The 16123-nt window shown below is 36.2% G+C and overlaps 1 protein-coding gene across 2 annotated transcripts in view; it reads left to right on the forward strand.

Annotated features, from left to right (window-relative positions):
- The window catches only part of CTNNA2 (catenin alpha 2), a 1322067-nt gene that overhangs the window by 142004 nt on the left and 1163940 nt on the right, over window positions 1-16123 (forward strand). The gene's annotated exons all lie outside the window — the stretch shown is intronic.

The following is a 16123-nucleotide window of genomic DNA, read 5'->3' on the forward strand; positions in this document are numbered from 1 at the left end:
TTTATACCAATCTTAGGCTCTACTTTCATACTGTTGGTTTCATCACTTTCCAGCCCTCCTGAAAAAGCCTCTCCCTTCTCTCTTTTCACTAGAATTTGGGCCTACATTTCCTTGTTTCCATTCTAGCTCTTAGCAATTGTTTATATCACTACCATTCTATTGAAATTGCATGTCCAAAGTTGTCCACAATATTTTAGTTCCTAAATCTAATTAACCTTTTATCTGTTTTCCCCTCTACTTTATCTCTGTAGCATGGAACCAGGCTGACAGTTTTCTCATTCTCCATTCTCTCCTTTATCGACTTCCATGGCACTTTCGGTTCTCTTTGTATTGCTCCTACTGCTTCTACTCTATTATCTGCTGTGTCTCCTATTGTTCTCTTAAATATAATCATGTTTACTTGGTCCCTTTTCATTCTCTTTTATTATCTTTTTCTCAATGTGATTTCTGTTCAGTTATTTACTCATTATTTTCTCTATAAGAATGGTATGGTAACTGATATCAAATTTTTCCTTTGCTAATTTTTAGGCACTAAATATGTCCTGAAATTACATTTTAATCCCAACTGTCCAGAGCCTGACTAGATGGTCTTAAAATGGGATTATAGTCAAGAGACTTGGGGATACCTAAATCATTTTCTATTTCAGTCGTCCTTCCTCCCTGTGATTTCATGGAGGAAAGGTATATTTACACAAGAATAATGGCAAATGAGAAACAAGGCATCACTTAATTATTGTGATCTAGGCTTGTACCCTCAGATAATGTAGGGCTTTCTGGTAAACAGGGCTTGGAGTTGATGTCCAAACCCTACTAAAACTTAAAATTAATCAGTACCTTCTTTAAACAATTTGTTCTTTTCATTACAAAGAGAAAGAATAGGATAACTGTATCTACCCCAAGGAGGCAGACCCCGGCTCATTTTGCTTAGTCTATTGTATAATGAAAAGAAATGCCAGAGAATTTGAGGAAGGAAGGAAAACAGAGTGAGGCCTGTCTATGTTTATGAACATCTGATGTAGTATAACCCAATTTCTAAGTAACTAGGCAAAATCATTATTCTGGAATCTGATTTAATCAGACTAGTATTCCCTTTACCCAGAGTGGGAATATGTGGAGAGTAGACAAGGGCAAAAGGTAAGACCTCCTGTTTCTAGGTCCTACTTCTCTTGGCAGGGAATACTCATGCCCACTCGTCTCATTGTCACTGTAATTTTCAGTTTATGCATTGATCTCCACTCTGTACTCTGCTGTTCGCTTGCTTAATATTCTAGGACTGAAGCCCAGCTCATTCATCTGGTGGCCTAGTTCTTGCCAATTTCATTAATAAAATATTCTGGATCTTGCCTTCCGTATTTCCATCCACTCTATGGAGTCATGCCTTGATATTCCCAGATTTCAATATTGCTCAAGCTGACCATGCATAATATATATACTACCTGCAATTTCTTGCGCTTTTAACCTATCTGTAGAATCAGAATTTAAGCTTGCATAAAAATGTCAGTTTGGCATATTCTTTGACCCTGTGCCTTCAAATACCTGTCTATCTTTGCTGTGGATAATTCCATTTCTGAGGTATGTTTTCAATTTGCCCTGGGGAGTGGAGTTCTCCTTCACCTCTGTAGCCATCTGTCATTGGATGCTGCACATCCAATCTTGTGTTTTTTATGATAAACTCAATGTGAGTCAGTACTGCTCTGAAGACTCCCAGAAAAGGGTTTCCACTTTAAACTGCATCAATATGCTATACATTCAGTATTTTGAGGTTTGGATTATTTCCCTCTCACTCCCAGTAATTTCTGCCTACAACATGACCATCCATCTTTTAGACCATTAAATATAATGAAGAATCTATTGTTTCAAGAAAGAGTTATTACAACCGAATACAGGAGGCAAAAAGACCACAATGATTGGTTATTGAAATGTGTGAGATGCAAAGACTTAGACTTCTGACACTCAGGCCTTAGGCTTTAAAGTTCCCTGGAAATAATTCATTTTGAAGAAGAACTATTTATTCAAAGGCATTTATTTTTCTGTTGATCTTGAGAAATGTTATGATCGCTTAGAGGAGACAAGGATGCCAGAAGAACCAGACATTTTAGAGAATCTTGTAAGAGCAGAAGTTTTGGACATACTTCCCAGCAGAATCCAGGAGAATATAATTGCTGTTTCCCCCATACCCCATTATGACATGAGGATATTAGTAGTAGAAGTGGTTATATGCATTGTCATGGCACATACAATTTCTGCGAAACTGTAATGATTGTATCAGAGCGAGCTTCCCATCAAAGCACAGAAATGGATGAAAACCCTGCAAAATTATAGAGGAGGAAGAAAAAAACGTTGAAAATAATCTGGAGTTCACTAATTCATCTTTCAATAACATTTGTTGTCTGCCTACTCTGTACAGGTCTGAACTTCACTTCTCATAAGTTCATTGTGTTATACTTTTATTCTTCTAAGTATCCATTTTATTTATAGTTTAACTTGCATATGACTTTGAAGCCCATCACAACATGACTGAAAAAGGGGGCTCAGTGTGGCAATCTGGGCAGTAGAAGAATCAATCTGTCATCTGCTACTCTAGGACTCATATGCGGCTTAAATGTTTACTTGTTAGAAATCTTAGGTAATTTGAAGAGAATAGATCATCTTTGTTGAGAATATAACTTCAAACATCAAGAAGATTTAGATTTAAATAGCCAAAGTTAACAGAATTCAAGAAACAGAAATGGAAACTATTTTAGGTATGTTAAGCATAAAGGGATTTATTACTGGGAATTGGGCCTTTAAACAATCCCTGGAAGAGTTGGAGGGCTTGGCTGTAGAGAGGGTCCTGAGGAAAGCTTCTCAGAAAAGTAACTCTGAACCATGTCTCCGGAAGAGTTATAACCTCCTTTCCATCAGAAAGATGTGAAATCTGGACCTATTACTAGAACTGTTGAGTTCAGGATCATATCCCTGTAGAAGAGAGAGATTTGGGAAGCTGCTGCTGCTACCAGACTATTGCCTCACCAAACCCACAGAGCTAGTACCTAGATACAACCATGCTTTTAAGCAGCAACAGAAAAATGTGTAAGAAGATGGCCCTGTTCTTATTTAGGTTTTAAAAATCTGATTCAAGTACCTCTATATGATGAAACAAATTTGCACTCAGGACCCTGATTGTAAGGACATCTGGGAAATGTAGATTTCAGATGTCTAGACACTGCAGTACAGATGGAACACCAGAAAGAGGCAAAAATGCATTATCTAGCTCCACATATACTTGTCATCACAATAGGTATGCATTTAATAGTTAGAGTCGTTATTATTTTGAGACAATCAAAATCATGTAGTAATATTTTGTGCTTAAATAGTACCTGTTAATAATTGATATTTTATGTACCTATGTTTATTTATAATATTCATACTATTTATATTTTTAGTAAATCTACATTTTTTAATGTGGCCTATTAGAATAACCACATTTAACTCTAATATTAGAATTTGTAATTAATCTATAAATTTACAAATGGAATTTTGTTTAGTATTACTAAATGTATTTAGAGTGTTGGACCATCTAAAATAATTTTACATTCACTGTACTCATAAAGTTATTTATTGCATTTATAAGAATTATGTAATAATATGGTAGATTTTCTATCTAATCAGACAATGAAATTTATGAAGAAAATCAAATATATAGGATGTATAATTATGTTTTGAAATGTGAAAGTAACCATTTTAAACAGGACAAAACATTGTTCAAATTATGTACAAGCTGATTGCAATACTTGAAAATATAGTAAGATTTATAATCTAAATTTAAAAGATTAAGAAAGCCCAAGGGATTTAAATTTGAATTTGAACGTTCATAATTTGCATGCTAAATCTTAAAAAGTGAAATAAAAGCCCAAACATATAAAGAAGTATTAATACCCGTTTTTTACAAACTCTTCCAAAAATTAAAGAAGAAAACAATTCTCAATTAGTCCTTTGAGACCATTATTGCCTCGATATCAGAAACAGACAAAGGTATACAGTAAAAGAAAACTATAGACCAACATAGATGCAAAAATCCTCACCAAAATGCTAGAAAAGTGAATCTAGTAACATATAAAACAGATTATCCATCATCAACCAGTGGGATTATTCCCAGAAACGCAAAGTTGGCTTAATATCTAAAATCAACTAATGTAACCCACCATCTCAATAGTTAAAAAGCTAAAGTCACAACATCATTACAATAAAAGCAGAAAAAAACATTTAATCAAATCAAATGCTCTGTCATTATAAAAACCATCAACAAACTATGATTGGGAAGAACTTTCTAAACTTCACAAGGTACATAGACAAAAACTCCATGCTTAAGCCTCTAAAATGAGGAAGAAGACAAAGATAACTGCTCTTTCCATTGTTATTTAACATTATACTGGAAATTCTAACCAAGACAAAGAGGCAAAAGTAAGAAAGTAAGTTGAAAGAAAGAGGAGGGAAGGGAAGGGGAGAGGAGAGAAAGGAAGGGAAAAAGGAAGGAAGAAAATGCCTCCAGATTGAAAAGGAGACAGTAAAATTATCTCTACTAGTGATATAATCTGGTATATAAAAATATCGGCCGACTGCGCCTGTAATCCCAGCACTTTGGCAGGCTGAGGCAGGTGGATCACGAGGTCAGGAGTTTGAGACCAGCCTGGCCAATATGGTGAAACCCCATCTCTACTAAAAATACAAAAATTAGCCAGGTATGGTGGCTCATGCCTGTAGTCCCAGCTACTCAGGAGGCTGAGGCAGAAGAATTGCTTGAACCCAGGAGGCAGAGGTTGCAGTGAGCTGAGACCACACCACTGCACTCCAGCCTGGGCAACAGAGCAAGACTCCATCTAAAAAAAAAAAAAAATCATAAAAATCCTAGAATTGAGTTTTCATATCCTCCAGTATATCAGTGATCTTCATTTTTATCCATATTTGAATTCTGCTTCTGTTAGTTCAGCAATCTCAGTCTGGTAAAGAATCGTTGTAAAGGAAATAATACGGTTGTTTGGAGGTAAGAAGACACTCTGCCTTTTGAGTTGCCAGAGTTCTTGCTCTGATTCTCTCATCTTTATGGGCTGATGTTCCTTGTTCCTTCAGTCTTTGAACTTTCTGCTTATGTATCCCTGAGCCCAAAAGAAAAGTTAAAAAAAATTAAAATAACAAGAAATTTACAAAAAAACTATTAAAATAATAAATGAGGTAACAATATTTCAGGATGGAAAATCAATATAGAGAAAACAATTGTATTTCTGTATATTAACAATGAACAATCTAAACTGAAAATGAAATTAAGAAAAAAATTGATTTATGGTATAATTAAAAAGAAAGAACTTGGGAATTAATTTGACAAAACAAGTGCAATATTTGAATTCTGAATGCTACAATACGTTATTGAAATAAATTGAAGAAGACATAAACAAATGTTAAGATATCCCATGTTCATGAAACAGATGAGTTCTGAACTTATCTGCTGATTCAAATCAACTCCTATAAAAATTCCCAGCTGCCCTATTTTTTCAGAAATTGACAAACCAATCCTAAAATTTGTGTGGAAATGCAGGGGATCTAGAATAGCAAAATCAATCTTGAAAAAGGAAACATGAATTTGGAAGACTCGCGTTTCTGGATTTAAAAACATACTGCAAGCTACAGTAATCAAGACAGGGTAGTCCTGGTATAAAAATAGACATATAGATCTATGGATTCCAGTAGAGACTCTGGAAGTAAAACTGCACATTAGTGACCAATTGATTTTCTACAAAAGTGTTGAGAAAATTCAATAAAAAAGATTTTTTCAACAAATGTTACTGGAAACAATGCATATCCACATGCCAAAGAAAGAATCTGTACTCTTTGTTTGCACTATACAAAAATTAAGTCAAAATTGATTATAGATATATACGAAATAGCTAAAATTATAAAGTTATTAGACAAAAACATTCGTATAAATCTTTGTGCTCTTGGATTGAGCAATAATGTCTTAGAGACAATATCAAATGCACAAGTGACAAGACCAAACAAAAAAAAAAGAATTTTTTTCGAAATTAAAAACTTTTGGCTGGGCGTGGTGGCTCACATCTGTACTTCCAGCACTTTGGGAAGCCAAGGTGGGCCAATCACGAGGTCAGGAAATTGCGACCATCCTGGCTAACACGGTTCTCTACTAAAAATACAAAAAAAAGTTAGCTGGGTGTGGTGGCAGGTGCCTGTAGTCCCAGCTACCTGGGAGGCTGAGGCAGGAGAATGGCGTGAACCCGGGAGGCGGAGCTTGTAGTGAGCCGAGATTGCGCCACTGCACTCCAGCCTGGGCAGCACAGCACGACTCCATCTCAAAACAAAAACAAAAACAAAAAAATGAAACAAACAAACAAAAAAACGAACAACTTCTGTGCTGCAAATGATACCATAAAAGGAAAAGACAACCCACAGAATGGAATAAAGTATTTTACGAATTTTGTATCTGATACAGAATTATATACGGAATATATAAAAACATTTACAACTCAATAATATAAATTTGAATAATGTAATTTTTAAATGGACAGAAGATCTGAATAAATATATTTTTAAAGAAGATATACGGCCGGGCGCGGTGGCTCAAGCCTGTAATGCCAGCACTTTGGGAGGCCGAGATGGGCGGATCACGAGGTCAGGAAATCGAGACCATCCTGGCTAACACGGTGAAACCCCGTCTCTACTAAGAAATACAAAAAATAGCCGGGCGAGGTGGCAGCGCCTGTAGTCCCAGCTACTCGGGAGGCTGAGGCAGGAGAATGGCGTGAACCCGGGAGGCGGAGCTTGCAGTGAGCTGAGATCCGGCCACTGCACTCCAGCCTGGGTGACAGCGCGAGACTCCATCTCAAAAAAAAAAAAATAAATAAAAATAAAAAAAAATAAAAATAAAAGAAGATATACAAATGATAAATAAGCACACATGAAAAGATGCTTATCATCATCCATTAGGTAAATGCAAATCAAAACCAAAAGGAGATACCAAATCACACCTATTAGGATGGCTATAATCAAAAATAAAAAGAATAACATGTTGGCAAGGATGTGGATAAATTGAAATCCTCATACATTGCTGATGGGAATGTAAAATGATGCAGTCACTTTGGAAAACAGTTTGTCATGTCCTCAAAATAATAAGCAGAGTTACCATGTGACCAAGCAATTCCATTCTTAGGTGTATACTCAAGAGGAATTATAACACATTCACACAAAATTCGATACACAGGTGTTCATAGCAGCATTATTCATAATTGCCTAAAGTGGAAATAAGTAACTTACATATCTGTTAATTGATAAATGGATTAAAAATGTGGTATATCCAGAAAAAGGAATATGATTTAGTAATTCTTTAAAAAATGAAGTACGGGTACATGACACAACATGGATCAATCTTGAAAACATTCTAAGTGAAAGAAGGCAGTTAAAAAAGACCATATATATTATTATTCCATTTACATGAAATGTCCAGAATTGGCAACTATATAGAGATAGAAATTAGACTAGTGATCTACCATGGCTAAGACGGGGAGGGGTGATTAATGGTTTGAGGGAGGAGGGAATAAGAAGAATGACAAATGACTGCTAATGGGTACAGGATGTCTTTTAGGGGTAATGAAAATGTTCTAAAACTGGGTAGTGGTGATAGTTGCACAACTATGACTATATTAAAAGTTATTGAATTGTATACTTTAAATGGGAAAAATGATTCTAAACAAGTAATATTCTGAAAAGTATTTTCTGTTATCCAAATTTTGAGGCTACCAAAAAAATTTAGCATTTCTGTTTATAAGCTTTAGAATTCTTTTCTTTTTAGACTTGTCATCTTTTTGTTAATATGAATATTTTAACTTTTTAAATCAGTTTTTGTCAGTGTAAAAAAGTCTGAAAATATTCTACATGCAACTAAAATGTAGTTTGTATCTTAAACACAATGGATCTTCAGAGAATGGATACTTTACAAGTGTAACTGTTTTCCTCAAAATTGTAAAGTTGACAACTGGAAAGTATAAAAATAGAGACAAAATACTTTCAATGGTGTATTCTTTGACAAATTTTTCACTCACTGGCATATAACTATGTTCTATTTCTATTTTTGAATGAGCTGATTTTTTTTTTTTTTTTTGCAGAATGTCATCTATTTTGTGGGATTTATTAATGTATTCATATTTATCTTTGCATCTGTTGATATCAACTCCATTCTCATTCCTAATTTTGAATACTTGTACTTTCTATCTTTTTTTTTGTTTAGCCCTACCGCATGTGTACATATATATAATTTTATATGTGTATTTATTTATCTATAACTACCTTTTGAACTACCTATACAAAGAAGGAGATACAATTATATTAAAATGGTTCAAGTTCTACATGACTTTAAAATTTAAAAAAAATTAAACTTTACTGAAGTTTAACAGCAACAAAAGAAGGAATAAATAAAACTGTAGGAATTGCTGAACTTCAGAAAATGGTTTGTTTACTTTGAGAAATATTTGTTCCTAAAAAATTCCCCTAGGCCAGATATAGAAAACTGGTGGCTTTGGGACCTAACACAGCATACAGATACTTTTTTGTTGTTGCTTTTTGGCCTGCCTAGTGTAGGCCTACACAGTGTTTTAAATTTGAATTAGTTTTCAACATTTTAAAATAAGGAGTTTTCTCATAAAAATCTGGATCCAGCATGTACCATAATGGGCAGCTCCGGCAATGGCATCCCACAGTCCTGCATGAAAGGGGCCCGCAGGAGCTAAGGAGGGGCAGGCTCTTTAAATGGGGCCCATACTCTCCCTTTCAGCACAGCTCACAACATCTCTCTGTTTCCCCAACCCGGGCCTGGGGTCAGTTGCTGGTTGCCATCTATCATCTTACACATTTCTGGCTTATTGATTCAATTACTTCTAGGCTTTTGATTTTGTATCCTCAACTCTTGGCTATTTATATTACTGTATTAGTTGCCGATGACATTGACCCATCTTGTTCTTAGTATTTGTTCCTGCTGCTGTCATCTTCTTCATCTCCTGTTATCTAAAGTCACCATAGCTATTATTTCTCTATCCCTTCCAGTTCTCTGCTCTGTATAGCATAATGTTACATCAGATAATGTTAACCATTTCTCAGTGTGTTGTTAACTCATTCCCTTAACGTAGCACACCCATGTCCACTGATTCTTCTCTTACTGAAGTGGAGTTAGGGTATCTTCCACTAGAACACCCCACACTAAATAATGGTACTAAGGTAGTCCAAATTCTACTTAAACTGCGTATCATCTCTCTCTCTTGTCTTTGCAAATTACTACTTTCCTTTTGTTTCAGCTCAGTAATGTCTCTTTTAGGAATTACGCTCATATCTGCATTTGTATATCATGCAATTATTAACCTTATATATCATTTTCAAAGTGAATTTGAATACACGTAACAGAAAACCCGCTTCAAATTTGTTTAAAAAATAAAGAACTGTATTGGCTTATATAAAAGTACAGGGTGGGGCACATTGATTCAGTGGCCACGGTTCTATTTTTGTTGTTTTTTAGTTTCCTTAGACACATGAATGAACACAGTCATGCTGTTAGGAAGAGGAAAAGGAAGACTGATAAATAGTAAGTGTTCAGCAATATTCACCACAATCAAATGGTTCAGCCACCACATGTACACGTAGGTCTTTCCTCCTATATGTAGATACCACATCCTCTTGGACAGGAATATCAAGTATCTCATTACCTGAAAGAGAAATGAGATCCTTGGTTAGCCAAATTGACAGTACTTAGTTCCACTGGTAGGATGGGTTTCTGTCCATTTTCTTTCATGACCACATTGAAAATGGACATGGAAGAGAGTGTCCTTTCTAGAGATGGTGTGGCATTTGTTGTCCAGTCCCACTAGGTGCAAATCTGAGGGCCTGAAGATGGCCTGTGTTTGAGTAATTAAAGAGTGTTTTGAGCCAGGCCTGGAATATCTTTGGCAGCACAGTTTCCTTAAAAAGTTAGGAGGCTTTGATCTTTTGCATGCAAAAATTAGCAAGTATGGTCTCCACAGTAGTTTATCCGGTCAAAGTCTGATTCTGATCATTTCATTTTCTCGCAACAACAAGCTTCTGTTCACTGTCCCTTGGACCTTGATTGGCACCTTTATCTTGACGGCTGCCTCAGAGCAATAAAAAAAAAACAAACAAACAAGCCCTTAGGTACAAGGATACCATAACTTTCATAATTAACCCCAGATTAAATTCTATCTGCATATTCTTAATGGCATGGCTAACTACTTCCTCAGTTGGGAATGTTTAGCAGAATTTGCTTGAAAGAGGTCTGAAGAGTAGGCTCACATTGTATACTAATCTTGTCAACCTTCCATGACTCCTATTATCCTGAATTGTTAACAAAAACTTCACCTTAGGGATAAGACTTGGCATTCCTTTCCTTATCAAACTCCACATTAGTGCATTTGAAATAATTTGCTTTTCCGACCAGTGGCAGAAAAGAATGAGATTTTCTTTCATTCCTTCTCTTATTTGCAGAACGTTCAATTTAAGCTAATCCAGTAGGCTGGAAGACTAATCCAACACAATCTGACATCCTGATTCTTTCCAATCATCTTTGTGTTCCACCCTCTGTGAGTATATAATCATTTCCTAAGGCAGAAGAAGTGTTGTTATAAATTACTTTTTTATAACTGCATAACAAAGACCATTAACTTCCCAGTTTAAGAGGAAGGTATCCTTTTTACTGACCTCTTTTACCTTGATTCAGCACCATACACTTGCTATCACATTTTGTAACCACTCAGAGCACAATAGCTGCAAGTAACAGAAAACCAGGTCAGGGTATCTTAAACAATAAGAAAAAAACTGAATCACATAAACTGAAGTCAGAGCTAGGGTGGGCTTCACAAAGCAACCATGATATCCTTCCTAGACTGATGCAATTCCCTGTTACCTTATCTCTGTATATCTGAATGTGTCCCCTACGTCACTTCTCCATATAGCAGTCACAGCGATCTGTTGAAAATTAAAATTAGATTAGGTTCTTGCCTGATCAAAACACTCTACTGACTTCTCATCACAATAAGAATAAAATCCTTAATCCTTCCCGTAGCCACAGACACTGTCTATTAGGACCCCTCTAGAGCTCTCCCTCTAGAGTTCTTGAGACACCTATGTAATAGGACCCCTCTAAAGCTCTCTAGTTGTATCACCTGCTGCTGTTCTCTCACTCACTCCACACTGGCTATAGTATCCCATTTTGATGTTTCTTCATTGTGACAAGCTTGTTCCTTTCTTAGGACCTTGACATTTGCTACTGCATAGGCCCAGAATGCTCCTATATGGAGCCTTTCAGGCACCACTTGCTGTATTATCAGAGTTCTCCAGAGAAACAGAACCAATATGATGTGTGTGTATATATAGAAAAAGATTTATTGTAAGTAATTGACTCGTGATTATGGAGGCTGGCAAGTCTAAAATCTGCAATATTGGCCAGCAGCCTGGAGACCCAGGACAGCCGATGGTACAGAAAAATTCTGAATGCCATCTGTTGGAGATTTCCCTTTCTGTTCTATTCAGGCTTTCAGTTTATTGGATGAGGACCACCCACATTATGGAGGCCATTCTTGTTTACTCAAAGGTCATGGATTTAAAAGTCAATCTCATCCAAAAATATCTTTCATGTTGACACATAAAATTCACCGTCACACTCACATACTTTTTCAGATCTGTGCTCATTCATGACCTTTCAGAAAGAAATTCCTCAAAGCCCCTATTGAAAAATTCCACTAATTTCTGTGTCTTCTATACCTTTATCATATTTTACTTCACTTCATAGCTTTTTTCAACATCTAAACTTATACTACATATTTATTTGCTGTCTACCTATTATCTACCTCCATTTCTAGAATATAGGCATTATTCTTGTTTACCACCATTTCTATAGGATACAAACAATAATTATGTAGTGGATGCTTAATAAACTTGAGTCAAATGTTTATATTCACCTGGGAATCAAATGGAATCCTTCTTATCTAGAGGGAAATGGCTCAGAATAATTGAAATTATACAGAATAACTGAAATACACAGAAACAATTGAAGGATTTTTCTAAGTCATATTGCTTACAGTGTGTATTTGTCTATTGTCTCTCACCCCACCCTTCTCGGCTCCGAAATACTGAGAATAGGGGTCTGCAAAATGCATTCCTTAGCCTTTGTTGACAGCAGACCTCTACTCACATCCTTCCAAGAGAAGACACTAGTGGAGGGATGAGAATGTCTCAAGGAATAAGCTATGGTTCTTTTCTCTTGCTCTTCTTCTGGCAGCATTCTTGAGTGACTACATCCTTTCCACCCAACAGCAATCCAACTTCAGCTTCAATGGTACCTCTTGCATGGTTCTAGGACAAACTACAGGCCTCCTTTGTCATGGTTTCAGCACTGTCTAAACTAGCCACTCTAGCAGGGAAGCACTGAGTGTTCTTCTGGGCTCTGATTACACCATCTTGTCACTTTTGTTTTCCAAGAATTTGATAAAGTAGCCACTTTCAGCAATTACTAATCTCTGGTGTACTTTTTTATTTTACTTCTCTCAGACTCAATACAATGTAGCAATGCTCCTGAATTAGACCTCTAAATTACAGTCTATTGTTTTAAAACAATAAGGTGCTCCCATTTGTTTTTTTGTTTTGTTTTGTTTTGTTAATTCAATGATGTGATTCTTGGGTTAGGTAGCTTGTACAGTTTGAATATAAAGATGACCTTATTACCAGTGGAAAATGGGTTACTGCTAATCCATGACATGCCACGACATCACATTTACCAAATTAGCTGTTGTGGCTTTATTCAAAATTTATTTTCCTGTTTATTTATTTATTTGTTAGATAAGGAGTCTTGCCCTACCACTCAGTCTAGCTGGTCTTAAACTCCTGGCCTCCTAGCTGGTCTTAAACTTCTGGCCCACCTCTGCCTCCTGAGTAGCTGGGTCGCTAGGAGTGAACCACTGCATTCAGCTTATTTGACGTTGCTTTAGATGAAAGGCCTTCATAAGGCAAGGCTCTGTAAAATAAAGTGGTCAATGAATTCAACTGCTATAGTAGTGATGATGACTACTAAAGACTGTGGGGAAAGATTTTTTTTTTCTAATACTGCACTGGATTGCTTATAGAAACAAAATTAAAAGCCTGATGTTTTAAAGTCTTAGTTCAAGGCAGGTCAGGGAACTAGGGAAATTTCACTGTGCTCTTAAAATATTCACTCATTTATTGCAGTTTCAGGGAAGATCACAAATCCCGTCCCAAACCTAAAAGTGAAAATTCCAGAATTACATTGTAAGTTGAATTTACTGCCTCATCATGTATCTTATGTGAAACTGAAAGCACATGATCTTGTGTACATTTTAGAGTATTAATTGGGAAAGAATGGAACTCTGGGGTTTGAAATAGGGATATTTGGGTAGACGTAGGTAAATCCGATGACCTTGAACCCTCAAATCTCATTGAACGTTCTATTGCTAGCAGAAATAGTCTCCCATATTTAAGGATATTAGTCTTTTTTAAAAATTTTTTTTTATTTCAAGGCCCTGCAATTACCTCCCCTAAGGAAGTTACTTTCAAGTGGATGCCTGTTCATAAGACCTATCCCCACCATGCTTCATTGCCTTCAAAGCTAGAGTTTGAGTCTGATTTTAGCAAACTCCTGGCGGACAAGTATATAATCTTACCCAGTGAAATGTGACTTAAATACAAAAAGTTTTACTAAGAATATTATTAGTTTTATTCACTTTAGCTTAAATTTGGAGAATATGTGTGGGAAAGATTCTAAAGATTTTGGAACAAAGAAAGATTTACAGAGATTCTATTTGCCATATGTTATCTTGAGTAGCTAGGAATGGCTCAACTGTGGACACACCATCAGACTTTAATGCGGCTTATATTTAATAATGTTGAGCATGTACAACTTCTTGGCATAAAAGTGAAGAAAAATTCTAAAGCTTTGAGAGTCAAATAACAGACTGCATTTGTTATTTGTGACTTGGTCAGCCCCTGTCACACATAACACTCTCTTCATTCAGATATTGAGAAATTTATGAGTGAGAGAAGTATTAGAATCCTCAAAACTGTGATGGGTGGGTGAATATGAATACAGGTGAAAGAAGATGGCTTATGAACTGATAGTCGTTGAAGCTGAGTGCTGGGGTAATAGTGGAATAATAATGCTGTTTCTATTCTTTTATATAATTTTACAATCATCCATAAGAAAATTAAAGGAGATGAGTTTTGTGGTGGCTGTCTTTTGTTGACTGGAGATGATATTGGAAAACGCCAAGTTTGAAACAGGCTGCCTAGTTTTAGTGGAAATTATGAAATTCCTAAATAACAGAAGCTTAGTGAAAATGCTTAACTACCACAGAAAATGTGTACATGATGACCTGGTCTGTTGATGTCATCTAGATTCCAATTTCCTAGACTCTTTAGGGCTTGATCAATGGACTCATGTATAAAGTGGCCACAGTGGCAGGTATAGAGATTCTGCAAGGGCTCAACAATACAGACCTTCTCTTACCAAAGCTATTTGACTACCACCCTTGCTGTGGGCATGCACAGGTTTAACAGCAGAGGCCCAGCTCATATCCTGATATGGCACTATTCCTTGGGGAGACCAGGCAACCACCTGGTATCAGAGTGATTGCTCTGCCATTTATTTTGGATACTTCATCTGCTTTTTCTACTTCCAATGTCTCTTCCACCACCAACATTTTTTTATTATGAAAATAAGCCCTCACAAAGAACAGGGCTCATAGTTGTGGGCACAAGGGAAAATAATTGTTAATTTCTCTTCCTATTTACTGTATTAGGGTAAAACAATATCATATATGATATCTAGTAAGAGCTGATACTACATGGTGTTTGGAAACACTCAAAATGTAGATTATGGTCTCTCAGCTGGTGCCAGAAGCCACCATCAGAAGGCCTTTGGTGTGTCATATTCACCATCAAGACATTTTGTACTGTATTGCTTCTAACCAAAGAACTTATTACAAAGCAAAAGAAGTGCAGCGATGGTGTCATACAATTCACTGATCTTACTACATACTTATTGACTTAGAAGCAGCTGCCTTAACAGAAACATAAAATGCCCTAATGACGTATTAGATACAGTGCCAGCTGAGAGACAATAATTTACAAATGTGTTTCCATACACCATGTAGTATCAGCTTTTACTAGACATCATATATGACATTGTTTTACCCTAATACATTAAATAGGAAGAAAAGTGAACAGCTAATTTCCCCCAATGCCCACAATTGTGCGCTGTGTTTGTTGTGAGGGCTTCTCTTCATAATAAAAAATGTTTCGAATGTTGGATATAATTCTTTCATTGAAATGGAAGTTGATCTGCTACATGGTCATTTTGGGGTCCTTATTTTACTGAACCAACAGAAAAATAAGGAATTACCATGATTTTTCAATGATTGATCCTGATTACCAAGAAGTTGTTAAGTTGTTGCTGTATAGTGGAGACAGAGAGAATTATATCCAGAATGAAGGAGGTTTCCTGAAGTGCTCTAATATTCAATGGGAAGAATTGTTAGAAGCTTAGACAACCCAAAGGGGCTACTCCACTAAGGACTCAGACCTTCAGCAATCAAGATTTGGCTCATTTCCATCAAGTAAGGACAATATTAACTGAGATTGTGGCTGGGGGCAAAGTATCATGGAATAGGTGGTAGATAAAGAAAGTTATTCTAATGTGAGTACTAAAGCATACCACTATATATGTGAATATGTGAACTATGTTTTTCCCTTTATCTCTTTTAATATAAGGAGTAAAGATAGTGGTTAAATTTACAATTTAATCTTTTTTTTTTTTTTTTTTTGACTGAATTTTGCTCTGTCACCCAGGCTGGAGTGCAGTGGTATGATCTCAGCTCACTGCAACCTCTGCCTTACAGGTTGAAGCAATTCTTCTGCCTCAGCTTCCCAAGTAGCTGGGACTACAGGTGTATGCTATGACACACCATTAATTTTTGTATTTTTAATAGAAATGGCTTTCACCATATTGGCCAGGCTGGTCTCTAACTCCTGACCTCAGGTGGTCTGCCCACCTCGGCCTCCCAAAGTTCTG

The sequence above is a fragment of the Papio anubis genome, chromosome 14 (genome assembly GCF_008728515.1).
Source record: "Papio anubis isolate 15944 chromosome 14, Panubis1.0, whole genome shotgun sequence".
NCBI classification, from domain to species: Eukaryota; Metazoa; Chordata; class Mammalia; order Primates; family Cercopithecidae; genus Papio; species Papio anubis.